General features: G+C 37.1%; 1 long non-coding RNA gene across 1 annotated transcript; it reads left to right on the top strand.

The window, feature by feature from the left end:
* Nucleotides 1-955: 955 nt before the first annotated feature.
* On the top strand, nucleotides 956-1888 carry LOC110711241. Its single transcript, XR_002509310.1, has 2 exons — nucleotides 956-1288; nucleotides 1617-1888. It is a non-coding gene; the product is annotated as an uncharacterized LOC110711241 (long non-coding RNA).
* Nucleotides 1889-13411: the final 11523 nt, after the last annotated feature.

Below are 13411 nucleotides of genomic sequence, written 5' to 3'. Positions count from 1 at the left end.
GTCCATAAGTGTTCTAAACGGAGATCTAGCAAAGAGAAGTGGTAAATTCTCGATCACTCTTATTTTCTTGTTTAAAAGAACTTTAATTAATTTATTAGTGTTGCTTGATCACTTTACAAGGTTTAATTAATCAATTCCACACAGCATCTTGCGTTAAATAAGATTAGAATTGAATAATTAATTGTTGGTTGATCACTTAAGCCGAGGCGAATATTGTTTATTTCTTGTCATATTCACGAATTTGACTTAATAAAGAATAACGAAGTTGCACTGTAATTCCTACGTGAATTAATGTGTGTAAATAAAATCGACTAACTTAGTTTTAGGTATCGCGTTGCATATATTGTTTGGTGATGAAATTGTAAAAAAGGAAGAGCTAGTAGAGGTCGTACTAGCGCTATGTAACACCTGAGATTTTTAAAACTCGATTTATTATACTGTAATATTTATTTTATTAGCTTAATTAAGGTTTTGTGTCTATTTTAATAAGAACGAATGTTTTATTCTTAAATTTTTATTTATTTATATTATATTATTTCGGAAGCTAATTTTACGAAGGTTAGCAATTTATTATTTTAAAGTTTGTTTAGATATGTAAAATATTTAAAGATTTGCATGAAATTTTGTATTTTTACCCGAGAGACTAAAATGACCAAAAATACCCATTTTCATACAAAAGGATCAAACCCACCTCTTCAATCTTCTTTCCTTCACGATTAAGTTATGAGGATCAAAATTATTTTACATCTCCTATTACTTGTAGCTTAGTGTCTTGCCAAACTAATCAAGGATAATTAAGATTAGAGTTAGCTTTCTTGTGCTTATCCCCTCCTTCGTGACTAAGGGATGGAAGAAACAAAACAAAAACTCCTTTTCACGGTTTAGAAATAGATGGTACAAAGTCTAATTTTGCTTCTTTATATAATTGATTGATCATAACCCCATAATTATCACAATAGCAATTTGATCTTATCATCCTTTCTTTAATGTTCTAGCAATAAGAAGACAAATTCCACCTCTTCAATTACCACCTTCACGGTTAAGAAATGACTTGGGATAAGACCAAGTTTTGTTTCATCATATTCCTATAAGAATCAAATTATAGTTATCAAGTGACTTAGTTACTCCTATTTTCTTCCTCCTCTTGCAAGTCTTAGCAATAAACTTACTACTTTCCAACCATTAAAGAAATACTGCAATCACTGCCATCCCTCTTCTCCTACTACCGCCTGACCTCTATCATCATCATTCAACCGCCGCCGCCCTGCCGGTGTGCGCTGCCTCCCCTGTACTGCTCAAAACCACCCATCTATTTCTTTCATTTTGGGTGATGCGTGCTTTGTTCTTGTAAAGATAAAGATTGGTCTTATGACATTATAATCATTATACTTATTCAATAAGCCTTCATTCGTAACCTTGTTAAAAGTATAATGATTATAATGATTTTATTAAAAAAGGTTACGAATGAAGGCTTATTGAAATGATGTTTTATTACCTATTTTTATATATTCTACTCTCCCAGTTTTATTAACTAAAATGAATTGAAATGAAGTTACGCTGCTAGAGTAGTACGTTACTGAGTTTTCGGCTCACCGTTTTATGTTTTTCTGTTTTAGGTACAACTGGAACAATGCGATCACGTAGTGGCGAGGATTTTAATTACCTTAAGAAGCTCATTAGACATTTATGGTTTTAAGAGGATGATTTATTAATTTAATTAGCATGAGACTGAAGTAAATTTATAATTAAATAAGAAATTCTATTATTGAAGTAGGATTAATGTCTGTACTGAATAGATATCTATACTTTATGAATTATAAGGTTGTTAGGTATGAATGTTGCCTTGTAACTCTCATTAGGGAGTTACGGCAGTGATGTCTCGACCAAATTAGGTTAATTCCGCTGCTTAGATCTCCTGAATACCTTAGTTAGAGGTCGGGGCGTTACAGGCTAGGATAGAATTCCCCCCTAAAGGGAACGTTATTTTAGTACCCTCGCTACCGAGCTCATTTCTGGTTTATGTAGACCAATTTGGACATGGGTAAACTTACGATTGGTGCTAATTATTCCATGAACTCCACATGGAAGAAAGGCATGAACGAGGTTTATGAGTTTTCGCAAAACTCATTGGCGACTCCTACTTGTTTCTTATAAAAAATCGTGATGACAAGATCAATTCTAATTCAAGGTCCCCCTAATAGTCAAGAATTCAAATCCTACTACACCTTAACAAGTGTAAAGTCCTAGGCATTTAAATGGCCATGGGAATCTAAGGAAGGACCCCTTTACAATGGGATCACCCACCTTACAGTGGCGACTAAACTGGGGACTTAGAGGTTACATGATTAATTCTTAATTATGGTCCAAGGTTTCCAACACTAGGTTGCCTATGGGTTGTAACGATAATTAACTTGGATAATCTCTAGTTAGAGAGCGAGTGTTGAATGCATAATATCTTCCTTTTGCACAAAAGTAAAAACCAAACAAGTAACATTGCATCATGCATAATCAAAGCACACTTCAACTTTTGGGGATTGGCTCATTAATTAGGGGTCGCCAACACTAGGCTTCTATCCCGAAATCAATAACAATCATCCCACCCATATTGCCAACTACATGATGGGAGAGCGATGTCATGAGTCAACACGTTGAGTGATTGATTTGTGCGTCGTTTCTTAAGTTATGGTACCTTTGGACACCAAAGCCTTTTGAACTTAGAATGGCATTGCGTGAATCTTGGCTTATGACATGCTTTATGTGATTATGTGAGTATGTGCAACGTGTTAGGATAGCATTCTTTTTTTCTTTTTTTTTTAATTTTGTTCTAGGTTCCCAATTACGAAGTTGTCCCTTCATAATTTGAGTCGTATTCGAAGGGTAAAATAAAATAATTAAAAAAAAACGATGACAAAATAAAAAAAATCGATCAAATAAAAAAAAAAAAAAACTTACGAGCAGGTGGCGCGCACAACTGAATGAAGTGCGCGACCCCTACCAGCGCAAGTGATTTTGATGCGCACGCCAGCTACGCGCAGCTTAATAACTTGCGCGCACCCACTGTTACGAGTCGATATGATTTCTCAAAAAACAAATTGACTCGTTCAAATAATATCTTCGTTTAAGAATTGTTTGAGGGTGATGTTATCTGTTCGAATATATCTTGCGTCATTTCCTTTTTCCTTTCTTCTAAACAAGCATATCGATTTACTTATCGTTTCGTAGTTCCTTTAGGGCCGGTTTCCAAGCTTGGGAACGAAGACTACCAGGCGCTCGTATTCTACGTTTACCATCAAGCAATCCACCCCTTTCAAACCACCTTCCCTCGACAACTAGTTCTAGTCCAACAAAAATGACAACCATCGAGCAACTCCAAGAAGAGATTGCTCGCTTGAGAGAAGAAAAGGCTCAAGATGCCGAGGAAAGAAGAATTAAGAAACTTGAAATGGATGAAAAGAAAAATGCCGAGACCCTAGCCTTTCAACAAAATATGAAACGATTATCTGTCAAAGAAAATTCGTTGGAGAATCTTGTTCTTTGTTCCACTATGGGGAACAAGTAATTCAACACAGAAAAGTTTGCTCCTCCCCCGGGACTTGCTTTACCGGAAAAGTTCGTAACTACGGACTTGCAAATATTTAAGGTGACCAATAATCCACAAAACCACTTAGTGTGTTTTACTAGACCATGGCATTAAAGGGAGTTGATCCTAAGCTTTATGCTTTAACTTTCCCTTTATTTCAAGACCCAACCGCAAGACATTGGTACTATGGGTTAGATTCGAAATTCAAAACAACATGGGAAGATGAAGGTTTAAGCAAGGCGACGATGAAGGTTTCCTTGATTTGTATGGTAGATGGCGAGAAAAGGCGGCTCACCTTGCCCAAAGGCCACCTGAACTCGAGTTAGTACAAAAGTTCATTGACAATTGTCATGAAAAGTACAAAATGCATCTATGTTACCTTGGTTTAGACACTTTTCAAAAGGTATGTTATGTGGCTACTAGGATTGAAGATGATCATGCTAAAGAAAATGCAAACAAACCTTATCATCATTAACCTAAGAATAACTACAAAAAGGGGAATGATAATACTTCATCCTCTATTAAAGTATTTTGCGACTTCCACGCATTATAATGACAGTAATGATGCACTGAAAAGACAGACAAAAGAAAGAAAATTTACACCATTTGCTTTAAGCTATAAAGAATTGTTAGAAAAATTAAGCGAAAAAGGCTTACTTGCACCAACAGGGCCAACACCACCCACTCCACCAGAAAAAAGATTTGTTAGTTGGGATGGTAATGCTTATTGTGCTTATCATAGAGGCGTTGGGCACGATACTAAGTGTTGCTACGTCTTAAAACACAAAATACAAGATTTAGTAGATGATGGGAAAATTCCCACGCCTAAACCTAACAATAATGCATCTCCATTAGGAGTGTTTTATGTTGAAGAGGACTATATGGGAAGTGATACGTTCGATCCTTTGGATTATATCACACCTATAGGAGAACCTCTAGCCATAATACTCATAGGGGCAACTAATGAAGTATGTGGACTATGGGGCGACGACTATCAAGACTTATAGGTCACTAAGTATGCCGCCGTCCCACCTCCATCTTGTTTACAAAATAAGACAAATGGAGCGCTTGATTGGGATCATTTCTTGGGGTAGTCACAAGACTTATCAAATCTCTCCTTTGATGAACAATGGCATCAAGCACAACTCATATAACATCTTGAAATGGAGGCACCTTCAAAGCCTCTAGAAGAAAGTTATTTCATAAGTCCTACAATTAACCAAAATGAGATAGATCATCTAACTCTTTCTGGGCGAGTTTACCAAGCACCACTAAATGGATCTTCGACCACACAAAATCAAACTCAAGGTAAAGTACAAAATCCCATACCACCTCTACCTGAGGTGGAAGATCCATTGGTTAAACAACTTCGCCAATCCAAGGCGAATGATAGCATTTGGGAACTCCTAAGTACTTCTAAATAACATAGGAATTCTCTTATGAACGCTCTAACGGCTTTGCCTGTAACCACAGACACAACCCCTCAGGATCTCATTAACTTGCTTACTAGCGAGAAATCCGACAAATCAATCATTTTCACTAATGATGATTTTCCTTCAAAAGAAACTACCCACAATAATGAATTATATCTAAATGTGGGGTGCAAGGGATACAATATCCCACTTACTTTGGTAGACAATGGGTCGGCTGTAAACGTGCGCCCAATACGAACAGCAAAATATCTAGGCCTTAATCCAGACAAAGATTTTCATTTAACTACACAAAGAATAAGGGCCTACGACAGCTCGAGAAGATAGGTGTGTGGAACTGTTAAGCTACCAGTCACCACAGGCCCAATTCAAAAGACGGTTGAATTCTACATTATGGACATTAAACCTACATTCAATCTTCTACTTGGACGTCCTTGGATACCTAAGCTTGGTAAAATACCATCCTCATTTCATCAAATGATTAGGTTAAACTATTAAGGGCTTCCTATGACTATACATGCTTCACCACTCAAAATAGCTATAAATGACCAATCAATTTTGGAAACAAACCATGATAATAATAAAGAGTACATGTGGGGATTTTCCACGGAGCCAATCTGCACAATTGAAATAGAAGAAAGCCATGAACAACCATTCAAGCTTGATCCATATTCCACTCAGATAATAAACAACATCTTATTCAAGAGTAGTTACTTTCTTTGGATTCCTAGCAATGAAGAAATCTCTGCTACTTCCTATCCCAAAGAAAAGTTTCTCCTTTGGAATAGGATATAAACAAACCAAAGAAGAACTAGAGTCTCACGATGCAAAAAATAAAGCACGTAGAGACAACAATAAGAAAGGGATAATCACTTTACTCTAATCCTACCAATAAACCCTTAATGGACAATTCATTAGGGAGGGAGAAGATTACCCTTACTATGACTTTCCAAATTCACTAGTTCTGGAAGGAGTCAAGAAGCCTGTATTCGAAATATTTCACAATTTCTACTTCTTAAATGACGATCTTAAAATTGTTGAATCAAAACACCCAACTCTAGGGTGCTATGATGGGCAAGCATTAAACTTGCTATTTAGACTAGAGTAAAATCGTGTCGCTACAATGACTAATCAAAATTTCATTCAAGATGAAGCTTTTGACCCAACTTCATTGATCACCCCTTCTAATAAAACCTTTGAGCATGGATGGAAGAAGTCTTTCAAATGGACCAATCATAAAGGGGATAAGCTGGAAATCGTCACAGGCGAAGGGAAGATGTTTGAAGAATCGGATGACGAATCTAGAATAGACTCTAAGAAAGCTGAAAATTTAGGCCTTATGGCAATTATTGAATCATTATTTTCTAGTTCTAAGGTCGAAGATCCCAAAAAGGATTCTTCTCTTGATGTACTCTCTTTTTAATTTAATAATATGAGCTCTATTTCTTAGTATGTGCCTTCTCTTGAGTCTTTTGAATGCAATAACAATCAATCTAATGAAGATGATAAAATTAATAAATTGATTGAATTAATGAATGAAAGAGAACAAAAGAATCCTATAATTAAAGAAACCGAAACAGTCAATATAAGAACTAATGAAAACAAAAGAGGAGTCAAAATTGGCTTATCTTTATATCCAGAAGAGCGATCGACTCTCATATCGTCGCTCAAAGAATTCAAAGACGTGTTCGCTTGGTAATACAAGGATATGCCTGGAATAGATACGGATATTGCGGAACATACCATTCCCTTGAACCCTATCTCTAAACCGGTAAAACAAAAAGTTCGACGAATGAAACCTGATGTCGCTTTAAAAATAAAAGAAGAAGTACAAAAGCAATTAAACGCAGGTTTCATTCACGTATCTAATTACCCAGAATGGGTAGCAAACATTGTCCCAGTCCCTAAAAAGGATGGACGAGTTCTCATGTAAGTCGACTTTAGGGACCTGAATAAGGATAGACCTAAAGACGATTTTCCTCTACCACATATTGATATATTGGTAGATAACACGGCTGAACATGCGATGTTATCCTTTATAGATGGATACGCAGGTTACAACCAAATTTTAATGGGAAAATAAGACAAAGAAAAGACATGATTTATCACCCCTTGGGGTACATATTGCTACACAGTCATGTCATTTATTAGTTTATAAAATGGAGGAGCTACGGACCAAAGAACGGCTACGACTCTCTTGCATGATATGATGTATAAAGAAATAGAAGTTTATGTGGATGATATGATCGTAAAGTCCAAAGATAGAATGGGACATAAAAAAGCTTTACTCAAATTTTACACTCGCATAAAAGAATACAAAATGCGATTGAATCCACAAAAATGCGCTTTCGGAGTAACTTCTGCAAGTTACTCAGATACGTAGTAAGAACACGTGGTATTGAGATCGATCCCTCTAAAATAAAGGCAATTATTGATATGCCTCCCCCTTAAACAGAAAAAGAAATTTAGGGGTTCCTTGGCAAACTACAATACATTAGTCGGTTTATCAACAAATTGACTATGACTTGTGAGCCAATATTTAAAAAATTGAAAGAAGAAGAAAAACATGAATGGGACTATCAATGCCAAAAGGCCTTTGAAAAAAATCAAAGATTATCTCAAAAGTCCACCAATTTGAGCACCACCAGTACCCAAACTACCTCTTAGGCTATACATCACAGTTACAGACACAGCCACAGGCGCCAAGTTAGCACAAGAGGTAGAAAAGGTCGAGCGTGCACTATATTACATAAGTAAAAAATTCATCCAATATGAAACAAAATATAGCACCTTGGAAAAACCAAGTTTAGCATTAGTGTGGGCAACTAAAAAACTACAACATTATATGCTACCACACACTACTCATGTGATTTCTCAACAAAATCTGATAAAGTATTTGTTTGAACAACCATATATACAGGAAGAATATCCAAGGTTGGTGATGGCCGAATTTGAGGTAAAATATATTCCTGAAAAATCAATAAAAGGGAAAGTAATTTCCGATTTTATAGCCCAACATCCAATTCAAACAAGTCATTAAGAAACTACTCATCTTCCGGATGAAGAGATTCTCATGACACAAGATGACAAACGGGTAATTTACTTCGACGGTGCTTCCAATAAAAAAGGATGTAGCGTAGGAGTGTTACTCATAAGTCCAAAGGGAGCACATACTCCAATCTCTGTCAAATTAGACTTTAAGGTTACTAATAATGCTGCGGAATGCGAAGCGTGCATTATTGGATCAGAAGCAACAGCTAGCATAGATGAGCAAAAATTAGAGGTACATGGAGATTCAAGTTTAATTATAAATCATACACTGAAAAAAATGGAAAATAAAGAACTCCACAATAATATTATACCAAGCAACCTAGAGCAACTCATCGAGCATTTTGAACATATTTATTTTAAATATCTCCCAAGGGATGATAATCAATTTTTCGGATGCGCTAGCAAAATTAGCCTCAATGATCAACATTCTAGATTACTTTAATATAATGCCATTATGAGTTGACAGAAGAGAAGAACCAGCATATTGCAACGCAATAGGGGAAATAAATGACATTGAAGGAGACAATCCTTAGTATGATCATATCCTCCAATATATTACCCATGGCACATATCCTGAAAATACTTCATCAAAAGACCAACGAGCCTTGAGAACTCTTGCGGTCTAATACGGTCTATTAAATGGTCAATTATACAAAAAAGGACCTAATGGTCAAAGTTTATTGTGTATAAACCAACCTGAAACCACACGCCTTATGGAGAATACTCACAAAGGTGTTTTTGTACCTCATATGAATGGTAAAATGCTTGCAAAAATAATTTCACCACAAGGGTATTATTGGTCCACTATGGAACATGATTGCATACAATATGTTAAAAAATGTCCAGAGTACCAAATGTTCGCTAATTTACAACACCTACTACCATCCGAACTATACAATCTCACTTCCCCTTGGCCTTTTTCAACTTGGGGAATTAAAAGTATTGGTAAAACTCCAATAGGAGCAAGAGGACACGGGTACGTATTAGTAGCCATCGATTACTTTACTAAGTGGATTAAGACTGCTTCTTACATGAATATCACTTTTAAACATGTCCAAAGTTTCTCGAACGAAAAATATTTTGCAGATATGGAGTTCCACATGAACTAATTAGTGATCAGGGATCTCAATTTAAAGCTGAAGTCGAGACCCTCTTAACTCATTATAAAGTAAAACATCATCACTCATCTCTGATGAGTGGCATTTATGCCACTCTTTTATCCTTTTTCTCTAAGGATTCTCCCCTCATTTGCGCTTGTTTGGCCCTTTTTCTAAGCATTTTTACTTAGTTTTGCTTCCTCTTTCCTTTTCTCCCTTATCTTCCCTTCTCTTAGTCTTCTCGCTTTGTTTTTATTTTGATTTCCATGATTTGGTTTTGTAGGTATTATGTGCCGAAAGAAAGAGGAAATCAAGAAGTCAAGCCATTTTTTGTACGCGGGGTACTGTGCGGCTTCTGTGCGGGCGCACATGTGAGGCTGTGCGGGCGCGCAGCCCTATTAGAACCCGCACAGCCAGACTGAAGAAACAGAGGCTAACCAGAGAGTTTACGCGACCTTATGCGCGACTTGTGTGCGGGCGCACACACCACATGCGCGGGCGCGCGGGACCAATGTGCGGGCGCGCTTATTTTCCCCGTACCCTCAAAGTTGCGGCCGCTCACTACGTTGAGAGGGCGCACGCACATACTGTGCGGGCGTGCACGGCTAGGTTTCTGATTTATTTGCGCCTTGTTGTCCAAGTCTCTTTCTTTTGGGTGGAGCCACATATATATAGACGGGACTCTTTGTAATAGAAAGACACTTAGTACTAATTCCATAGAACATTAGCCTAATCTAGAGAGAGAAAATAGATTGTTATTCAAGCTTCCTTTATTATATTCAACTTTGCTCAAGCTTTAATCTTCCATCAATCAAGCAAGTATCCAAGTTTTCATATTTCTTCAATCCTTTCTTTAGTAATCTCTTCTCCTTTCCTTTAATATTATTTATTTGTTTTATTGGTACTTATTTTTATCCATCTTATTAGTTTATCTAGTTATTATTGATTTCATATATTTCAATCATGTTTTGTTTTGAGTTTCTTGTGTTTATTTCTAGTGTTGATATTATGTTTAATCTCCCTTCTCTAGGCTAAACTCTAGCTAGGGGAAGGGCGTGGAAGATATGCATTGAATGGTGGATGAATGATGATAGTTGGATTGATTACATGCCTTAAATTGATGAAAGACATGATTTTTAATGGCTTGAGATTATTGTTGCACTTTATTTGATTGCCTTCTAGTTTAAATGCATGAAAATGATTTGAACTAGATTAAGATCACCTCTATTTTAATGATTGCATGAGAATGAGTTGTTAAAATGGAGTTTCATGTATTGTTCTTCTCTATTCTCTTGATTTTCTTGTGTCTAATAGGATGCATGAGAATGATCCTAATTTGCATAGACTTCTTTCATTGATTTGCCTAGACTATTGCATGAGAATGAATTGTTTAGGAAGAATCTTGTGTTCTTTTGCATGTTCATCATGATAACTATCATTGTTCCCCTCTTTCAAATCATGTTTGACACCCCCGAACCCCTAGCGTCATTTTCTATTGATTTTAATCATCATTTTCTTGCTTACTTGTAGTTTTAGTTTTAGCCCCCCTTGTTCTTTATTTCTCCCCTTTGTCCCCTCCCAATGTTTTTAATTTGGCACACCGCGGACGGTGCATTGTTTTAGTGTGGGGGGGTGTGTAAGAGGCAAAGGGATTTTTTTTTTTATAGTGTGGGGGAAGGCTTGTCTTCATTCTAATGTGAGGGGGATTTCACTGTAGGTGGTAGAGCTCTCATGGTTCGGTTGGCTTTATCATGTTTTGATGTTGATTTATCTGCTTTATTGTGATGATTATATCCCTGGGTGATTTTGATAAGTTTTTGCTAATGAATTTTCAAGTGTTTGTGTAGGTGATGGTGCTCCCATGAGGAAAAATCCAAACTCCCGATAGTCCAAACTTCCCTTAATCCAAATTTATTTTAGTTTATTTTATTTTATTTCTATTTCTTCATTTTGTTTAAATTCTTAGTTTCTTTCTTTGATTTTTAACTTTTTATTTTATTTTTGTTTCATCTCAGTCGTTTCTTTCATTTTGGCTTACTTTTGAAGCTTGGAAATGGAGATAAAGGAAGTAAAAGGGCAATTTGAGCCCCCCCGGTGAGATTGCATAATTTATCTTGTCTTCATTTCAAGCGGCATTTGGTGAGACCTTTCCTCTCTTTTATTTTCTTTTTCCTTGGGTGTTTAGATTAGGTTTAGCTTAGGAAGAAGTTGACTGGTTCGAGGATGTTTGCTTTTGGTTCTATGGAACCAGGGATCGTTGATGTTGCTATCGAACGATCACTTGTATGACGATTGGGATTTAATTGAATTATATGCCTCGTATGTGAACCTTTTTTATTTCTTCCTCTTTCTTTTGTTTTGTTTTTCCCTTTTTGTGTTACAAGCATAATTATGACAATTTGAAATGATTTTTGATGTGTAATTTGCTCACTCTTTTGGACTGGTTTGCCTCGATGTGTCTTTGATTGCTTATCGTCCTAATTGATGAGGGTTTGCACGGTTTGAGAATGATTTAGGTTGAGTTAGACACATTGTAAGCTAAGGTAGCCAGGTTTAGAACTTTTGAGGACGTTTGAACCCCTAGTTCACGGGAAAGTGGTAAGATGGTGTTGCTCTCTATGGTGGATAGGACTCCCTTGGTTAGTATTTGCTATATTTCTTATCCCGTGTGAGCGTCATTGGTTCTAGCCTTCATCATTCTTGTGAGCGGCACTTAGGATCTTCAACTATGCATGTCTTTATCTTTGTGTTGGCGTCTAGCTCCCAAGATCGTGACCATATAACTCTAGAGGTGGAAGAGGGCATTTCTTCTCATTTTTCTTTGTTTTCTTTGTGTTTTGTTACAAATTTATTTTTCATTTTTATATTCACTCTTTTGCTAACCAATTTGAGCCTTATTTACCCTTTATTTACTTAGCCATATTACAAACCTATCGGCCTATGTTCTACCAACCCTTGTAGTTAGTGAAGCATTGGCTTGTGAGGTTCGAGTTTGATAATGTTGAAATTGAGCAAGAAAGTTGTGTAATTTGATTCAAATAAGGTTTTGAAAGGCTATTCATGAAAAGAGTACACAAAAAGGCTTGGCAAGAAAGTTGAAAGGACTTGAAACTCATGAAAACTAAGCTTTTAAAAAAAGAATGAAAAAGATTGAAGTAATATGGTGGGTTTGTTTTGAAAGGTTGTGAGTTTAAAAATAGGTTCAATTATTAGGATGTGCTTGAGAGATGACCACTCTTACGCTTCACTTAGGAATTGCCACCAAAATTTTCAAATTGTTTCCCAACCATAACCCCTAGCCATGACATTACAACCCTACTTAAGACCCTTGGATTATAGAAGGGCGTGGTCAAAGGACGGTAGAGGGAGATAGATTTCAACCCTATGGAGAGAGTATGCATAGTTGAGATGTCGGGATGACCTTATGACTCCACATAAAATTTTCTTTTTCCGGTTCCCTAGAGGAACCATGAGGAGCTAGCTAGGGGATGAATTGAAGCTAGTGGAGAGAACGCGGACCGTCTTGGTTGGGGCTAGGGCGGAGAATGAAATCATTAGTATTCTACGCTTAGCTTAGGTTTGTCTTTTTCAACCTTGAGCATCTTGGAACGTGTTTTCCCTCTTTGAATAGAGAAAGATAAGTATTCTTTGGTGCATTTATTTGCAAATGATTCCAAATTGAGCATTCCATTACCTTGAGGTGTGATTGGTTTTGCGAAATCCTTGTCATGTTATGTTTGTTGTGTTTGTCTTATCGTTCCGGTTTTCCTTGCTTGAGGACAAGCAAGAGGCAAGTGTGGGGCATTTTGATGAGTGGCATTTATGCCACTCTTTTATCCTTGTTCTTTAAGGATTCTCCCCTCATTTGCGCTTCTTTGGCCCTTTTTCTAAGCATTTTTACTTAGTTTTGCTTCCTCTTTCCTTTTCTCGCTTATCTTCCCTTCTCTTAGTCTTCTCACTTTGTTTTTATTTTGATTTCCATGCTTTGGTTTTGTAGGTATTATGTGCCGAAAGAAAGAGAATATCAAGAAGCCAAGCCAACTATTGTGCGCGGGGTACTGTGCGGCTTCTGTGCGGGCGCACATGTGAGGCTGTGCGGGCGCGCAGCCCTGTAAAAACCCGCATAGCCAGACTGTTTGCACGACCAGAGAGTTTGCGCGACCTTATGCGCGACATGTGTGCGGGCGCACACACCTGATGCGCGGGCGCGCGGGACTAATGTGCGGGCGCGCTCATTTTCCCCGTACCCTCAA

The sequence above is a fragment of the Chenopodium quinoa genome, unplaced genomic scaffold (assembly GCF_001683475.1).
Source record: "Chenopodium quinoa cultivar QQ74 unplaced genomic scaffold, ASM168347v1, whole genome shotgun sequence".
Classification (NCBI taxonomy): Eukaryota; Viridiplantae; Streptophyta; class Magnoliopsida; order Caryophyllales; family Amaranthaceae; genus Chenopodium; species Chenopodium quinoa.
The sequence above is the reverse complement of the archived record's forward strand: the minus strand, read 5'-3'. Positions and strand labels throughout refer to the sequence as shown.